We start from the raw sequence: 7,230 nt of genomic DNA on the forward strand, positions 1-7,230 counted from the left end.
TACAAGTTAGACTACTTTGTTCACCACTTCCATAATAGTTGAAAAAGGTTAAAAATAAATCAAAACACATTCACCCCCTTGTGTTGTATTCATTACCTAACAATCCAGAAAAGGTGTTCCGGAACTTAAAGACTAGCTAGGTATTTATACGCTAGACTAATCGGTTAAAACAATGTGCACAACCGACTTAGCATCTTACGCCTCTATGTTGGGCCGTTACAAAATAACGGCCCTCTTACGCAACTCCAATAGAATATCTGATGCATTTTATTCTAGTTCAAAGATTCAATTGATTTTACCTATCTCTTTCCACTTTTCACGACATAGGTGAACAGAATGAAGTCACAACTTGACTTCAAATCACAATTTAGTAATGAGAAATTACTAAATACTTTCCAGATCAAACACAATTTAAAGATTGGTAATCCACAAGTTATTGTCCCCTAAAACAACATTGAATAAAACAAAATTTCCACAAGGGAATACGTACTTAAATCATTTTGATCAAGTATGAATACCTGGAATTTGATTTGATTATACGTATCTCTTTCAAAATTTTCACGACATAGGTGAACAGAATCTCATTTCAACATAACTATTATCACAAAATTTAGTAACGACACATTACTAAATATTTTCCAATATCAACCACAGTTTAAAGATAGGTATTGCAGCAAGTCACTTTTCCCCTAAAACATTATTTAAAAGTAAAACAAACATTTATAATATCAGGGGATACGCAACTTAAAACGTTATGTTACAGTAAGAATTTCAAATTAATAGTTCCTTCGTATAATTAACTAAACCATAAAAGATATGGTCAGAGGTACTTGCCTTGCAGAGCTTTTTCTACAAAACGCAATATTATCCTTAATTTGGCTTCGGGACTCGGGTCTTTCGATTGGAACCTATAGAATCAAAATACCCTAAATTAGACAATCCTTTATGCTTGACATATCCTCACTATCAGTGTTACCCTTACGATAACATAACCCGAGTCGTATTTATGCGCATTATATAAACATACAAAACAGAAAGGGCTCACGTACTTTGAAATTCTGTTTGGTAATTATTTTTAGAAAGTACGTATAACTGTCATTACGAAAAATAGGGTTATATGATTCTTTTTGCAAAATATTTCATCGAGTAATATCACATATTTATTCAAGTCGATTTCTCATATCGAAATTAAGTTGATAATAATTATAATATAATTTACAGAATAAATCGGTTAGCATTTCCGATAACCAATGATTATACTCCCGGATTTCCAAATAATTATCTCTCGAAAATCGGGCAGCACGTCCTCTATTTATCGGACCGCCAGTCGATATCATATCGACACCAATACACAACAACGCAATCAATTCACTAAATTCTCTATTATTAAATGATACGACAAAATATCAAAAGTTTTTAAATTAAATTTTAATCTCAAAATAATTTATGGAACGATATTTTTATAAATTGTAGGACTCAGTTAATACATCATTGTAACGATTGGGAATTTCGTGACGTAATTAAGTGAAAAAAGTATGATTATGTGGTATAAGTATGATTATGTGATTAAGTGATGGTTAATTGTCTTTATTGTATATTAGTATATGGGAGCGTAGTTAGATGCATTCCAATTTAAAGAGTCAGCTTAGGGGTTAAGCTGTGTTGTCGGGCCGTCAGGTAGAACGGAACCCGTCTTAAAAAGGGATTAAAATGTTTAAATGTGAAGTGTGTGTGTTAATGTGAAATGGAATGTTTAAGTAAGTATTACGTTCTAGTGATGTGTCGGTTGGTAAAGATAATCGATTGTGAAACGTAATTGAAACGTTGAGCGTCGGGCCGTCAGGCAGAACGTGACTCGGTACGCGAAAAGAGGAATAATGATAAAAAGGGAAATTTTATGATCATATATGAGTTGTGATGTGTGAATATATGTGCTTGCTTGTCTATATGCATGACTACGTGATCTGTTAAATTTTTAAACAGGTTTAAAGGAATTATTTGATTTAAAATAAGGATTATTGGACCCTTATGCATTTTTATAAAATTACTCGAATAAGGTCGAGGCATGAAATTTATTTTGTTACTTTCAAAATAGTCCTAGAGACTTTCTAAAAATAAAAGACGGATTTATTTCATGATCGGTGCATTTTAAAATGATTTTATGGAGTTAAAAATGCTATTTTCAGCATAATCTTGTAAAATCCGTATTTAATCAACCGTTCGCTCAAAAATTATTCCGAAAATATGGCTGAAAAGCTAATTTTGAGATCTATGTTCTAAAATTATTAATTGTACCAGTTATAGCTTTTCCAAGAGAGATATTTACTAATTAAATTCGTTTTTGGAAAGGAATAAAGAATAATTTGGTGATATAATTGTCTAATTACTAAACTACCCTTCCTTGGTAGTATATAAACCCACCCCGCCCTCTTTCTTTTCTTTCCTCACCCCCGACCTCTCTCTTTTTCTCTCATTCTCTCATTTCTTTTTCTCTCTCTCGGGTTTTCTCTCTCTCATTCTCGCTACTCTCTCTCTCTTCAATCTCTCTCTTGTTCTTCATCCATTTTCGATTATAAGACCATGGTTGTGTGAGATTTTGCTTCATCTATCTAGATATATAGATGTATATTGCTATCTCCAAGGTTTTTGAAAAATCCAAAGTTGGAATTTGGTGGTTTTGTTTCGGTTCTTATGAAAACAAAAAGGGTTTTGGTCTTTAATGATTTGGAGTGTTGCTATATGTTTGCATGTGTGTATTTGTTGTGATAATCGGTGGTTGAAGGTTGGAAACCCCCGAGTGGCAATAGCTTAACCTTTGTGAAACAGGAAAACGAATTCAGGCAAGTAACTCTATTTACTTGTGTAAATGGTTATAAAGAAGATATTGTTCATGCCATGTAGAGTATTGAACTTTATAGTAATGTACCCATGTTATTGATTCTTGAGATACCTTGTCATTGATCTTGTGAACTTGTCATTGATAGTTTATTGATCCAGCCCTTTGGTAACCATTTCTTATTCTGATCACTTGTTATACCATGAACTGTTGTTATAAGTACCTTTACGAACCCCTTGTGTAATAATCCTTCATTCCTTTGTTTACCTTATACTCTATTGATCCTTGAAACAGTTTTGATTTCCCTAACTTGAGTATCTTGTTATCATTTGATCAAGATCCATAAAATTGAACCTTGCTTATCCTTGATTCATTTCCTTAACTTCGAATTCTTGAAATTGAACTTAAGAATGAGTTTCGACTTGAAAGAGTCTGAATGATTTCATATTCTTGGTAATGATAAAAATTGAATTTAGTGAAACCTTACTTTTCCGACATAAGGTTTTCCAAACGAATTCCTGATGGATTGGATCGAGACGTAAGAGACTAGTGGGACTAGTCCAGTCATGTTAAGAGGCTAGCGGGGCTAGTCCAGTTTAAGGCTGAAATTATGTCATTGGTACCTTAAAGACCGGATGGAGATTGGTACGGGCTGATCACCCGTATTATTATAAAATGAAAGATAAAGTAGTCCAATCAAGGGTTCCATAACTATTTAAAAAGGAATTAAAATTTCCTATTCAGTAATTGATTCTTTGAAAATGAAAAGGCTTATATTGTTTTGAAAAGAGTTGATTGTGGTATTGTGAAGCTTACAGCTTGTGAACCCTGATTCTGATTCTGTTAATATTATCAATCATATAATTGATTCCCAATAATGAAAATATTATCGCTTTCCATTTGAGAGATCATCTGAGATCCGATTAATGATTTGTGATGAATGTCGGCTTTCACCCTATCTTGAGCCTTGTTCCTTGAAAGCCCAAAGTTTTCTTCATAACCCCTTTCATAGCCTAAAAGATAAAAATCTGCCACCTAGAAATGATAAAGTAGAATGCCTTGAGATCAGTAATGTATATTGTGGATTTTGTATCGTAGAACTGTTTTATAGTTACTTGTTGAGATTTATACTCATATGTTTTATTTTAATCTAACCATGGCAGTTAAGCAAGAAGATGGCCAGGCTTAGACGCACTGCTCGTAAGAGCGTACCTGGTGGTCCCTACCATGTTGAGGGCTTCCGGTTGCCAGAGCAGGTAGACAGGTTTTGAGTGAGCAAGTGCTTAGCCGGAAAGCTGTTAAGATATAATGGGTTATCTGTCAATTCCAAGTCAGGATCGACTATGTAAATTTGTTTTTATTTTGGCTTGTAAATTATATTATATGGTTGGTAGTTGTAATATTGTCTCATACTTTATCCTATTTGATCCTGTTAGTAGCTAATCGGGGTTTATGCTTATTTAATTCATAGATTAGAGGTGTGTGGGTCCTCATTTCCTAATCCCGAGATTGAGGGTGTCACAAGTTGGTATCAGAGCTACATGATCTAGTCCCTGAGACAAGTTGGGATTTAAAAGGGTATTTTGGGAGTATATTTATATCGCGAGAGAGTTCGACTCATATAGAGTTGAGTTAGACTATTAGGTATAGTATAAGGAAAGTGTATATAAGCTAAAGTGGTGACTAAAGTTAGGGTGTGAGTTAGCTGGAAGCTTTATTTAACCCTAATGTTGTTTCTTGGTTGTTGTTTTGTGTTTTCTCTCAGGATCCCAGTAGTGGTAGTGATTCCGATTCAGAGGTTATTTGACCGGTACCCCAGTGGACCCCATTCCACCCTCTTTAGAGGAGCCTGTGTATGTTAGTTCAGATGCAGAGGAGGATCCATCTAAGAGTAGTGAGATCCCTCTGCAGATATCGCCCTTGAGGCCAGAGTTAGAGACCCCAGCCCCTGAGCCAGAGTCTGAGATGTCTAAGATTGTGCTTGTTAGTGTTGGTGGCAAGTTAGCCCAGGATCGAGACTTTGTTTACTCCCGTATTCCTGAGTTAGGAGCTTTGGTGGATAGGCTAGCTCGAGAGTCTAGGCAGAGCTCTTTAGTTATGGATGATGAGTGGAGAGTTCGGGTTAAGATGGTGGAGCAGGTTTCCCGGAGGAGATTGGATGAGGGACCATCCACTAGTGATGCTGATGCTGAGGCCCGGAGGCTGCATAAGATCATTCGCTGGATGTTGGTTATGTTGAGAGAGATTTTAGATGATTAGAGTTTAGTATTGGTCAGGCGGGACTTTTGGTGGAGCCCGTAGTTGTTGTTTTTCAGCGCCGGTAGGCTTTGAGATACTTGGTCAGATGCCGGGATCCTTTTTTCATTTGTTGTACTGTATCTCAGAACCTTGTAGTAGAAGTTGTTAGAAGTTAGGGGTAGATAGGGGGATGTTTTCCAATTTTTCCTCTGTTTAACTATGTTATATTATTGTACCTATTTCCAGAACTTGTGAAAATCAGACTTTGTTTATGTACCCTTGGTTTAATGAATCAAATATATATCTTGTTTCCCATCGTGCACCCTGGAAACCTTTATAAACTGTTTTGTGTACCATGTTTCATACAACTGTGTTTAAAATTTCGTAAATCATACCTTGTGCCATGAGAAAACAACACTGATATGAGGAAATTATATAGCAATAGGATTGCATGTGCAAATTGGGTAAAGCTTAAAACCCGCAAAAGAGATTTCGTAATAAATGTTGTTATATATAAATGCCATACTATCGCATTGCTAAATAATTGCTCAATCAGGTTTGTAAGAAATGGCGAACTCACCAAATCACCAAGAAGAAGAAATCCAAACCCAAGACCCATAAATAAATCAAGAAACCACTATGATGAGCCGTCTTGCTCAGCTTTTGCAACAACCCGTAGCCCCTAAAGTTGGAAACTTCAAACATTTTCAATCTGTTCATCCCCCAGAGTTCTTAGGTTTGCCATACCCGTAAAAGCTCAGTCGTGGTTAAGAGAAATGGAGAAAGTGTTTGAGTTATCGGAAGTCAAGGATGAGAAGAAAGCTCAATATGCGAGTTATTACCTTAAAGATGAAGCGAGTTTCTGGTGGGAATCTTTAAAGGCATTGCTGGAAGAAAAGGACTTATCGTGGGAGAAGTTTACTGAAATGTTTCTGGAGAAGTATTTGCCAAGTTATATGCAAGATCAGTTGGAGAGAGAAAGAGAGGCGGGAGAAGAGAGATTCAAGCGAGATAGATGGGAGACAGGCGGTGGATATTGTGTGTGTGTGTTTTGTTTTGTTTTATAAACAAACAGATTCGTGTATATCCACAAACAGGGCACATGTGTCCCTTTGTTGACGCGTGTCCCTTCTCTGACCTGTTGGCTGATTTTTGCCTCGCATTTTGAGGTTTAATGATACAAATTTGCGGGTGAAAACAAATTAAAAAATTTCTAAATTATTTTTAAAATTCCCGAAATATTAGAAAACTAATAAAATAAAATTTTCATAATTTTAAAACCATTTTTTAATTTAACATTGAATCAACAAACAGATACAATCAGAAAATCATGCAGGATTAAATATATGACGAAATATTATTTTCTAAGTTTTATAAATTCTATAACATTTATACAATAAAATTATAAAATAAAAAAAATTCTAATAATATTCATATTTATGAAAATTAAACTTTGTTATTGATATTAAACATAAATACAATTTATACTTACCACGCAACAAGCAACTTGTATAATAATATTCTATTTAATAATGAGAAAACAGAGTCGTTATAGATAATTTCTAACAAACCATAAAGAATTTCATGACTATACGAGTATCATTCGTCTGCCCATTTCCTATTATTCAGTGAACATAAAATAGCTGCAGGGATGCCTTGGCCAAATTGGTCAATGAAAGAATTTGGAACTACCTGTAAAAATTTCTAATATATCTATTTAGTTTTCGATAATAAATAGTTCATTATTAACAAAAATGTGGTATTGCGCTAACCTACTTTACCCGTATTATTGACTTGAAAATTAAGAATACGCCATTATTAAACATGCGCACCTTATATGAATACATAACTTAAAAAATTGACCCAAGGAATGTTTATATTCATCAATAGGAGAGATAAATTTCCACCCGATTCCATTAATTTTATTTGTTATTGCAAGTTTCAATTAACGTGGGAAGACTCACGATAAATATGTAAACTAATAGCACCATTACAAATAGATATATAAAAAAATTAAACTTATATCAGGTACCTTGGTGGCATATATTCCAAGATGGGTTTTCTGGGATGAAGTACTCAACTTCTTATCCATCATTATTTAAGATATGAACCCAAAATTTGTAAACATCTTTATATATAATTAGAAGAATAAAGCC

The sequence above is a fragment of the Apium graveolens genome, chromosome 9, assembly GCF_009905375.1.
Source record: "Apium graveolens cultivar Ventura chromosome 9, ASM990537v1, whole genome shotgun sequence".
NCBI classification, from domain to species: Eukaryota; Viridiplantae; Streptophyta; class Magnoliopsida; order Apiales; family Apiaceae; genus Apium; species Apium graveolens.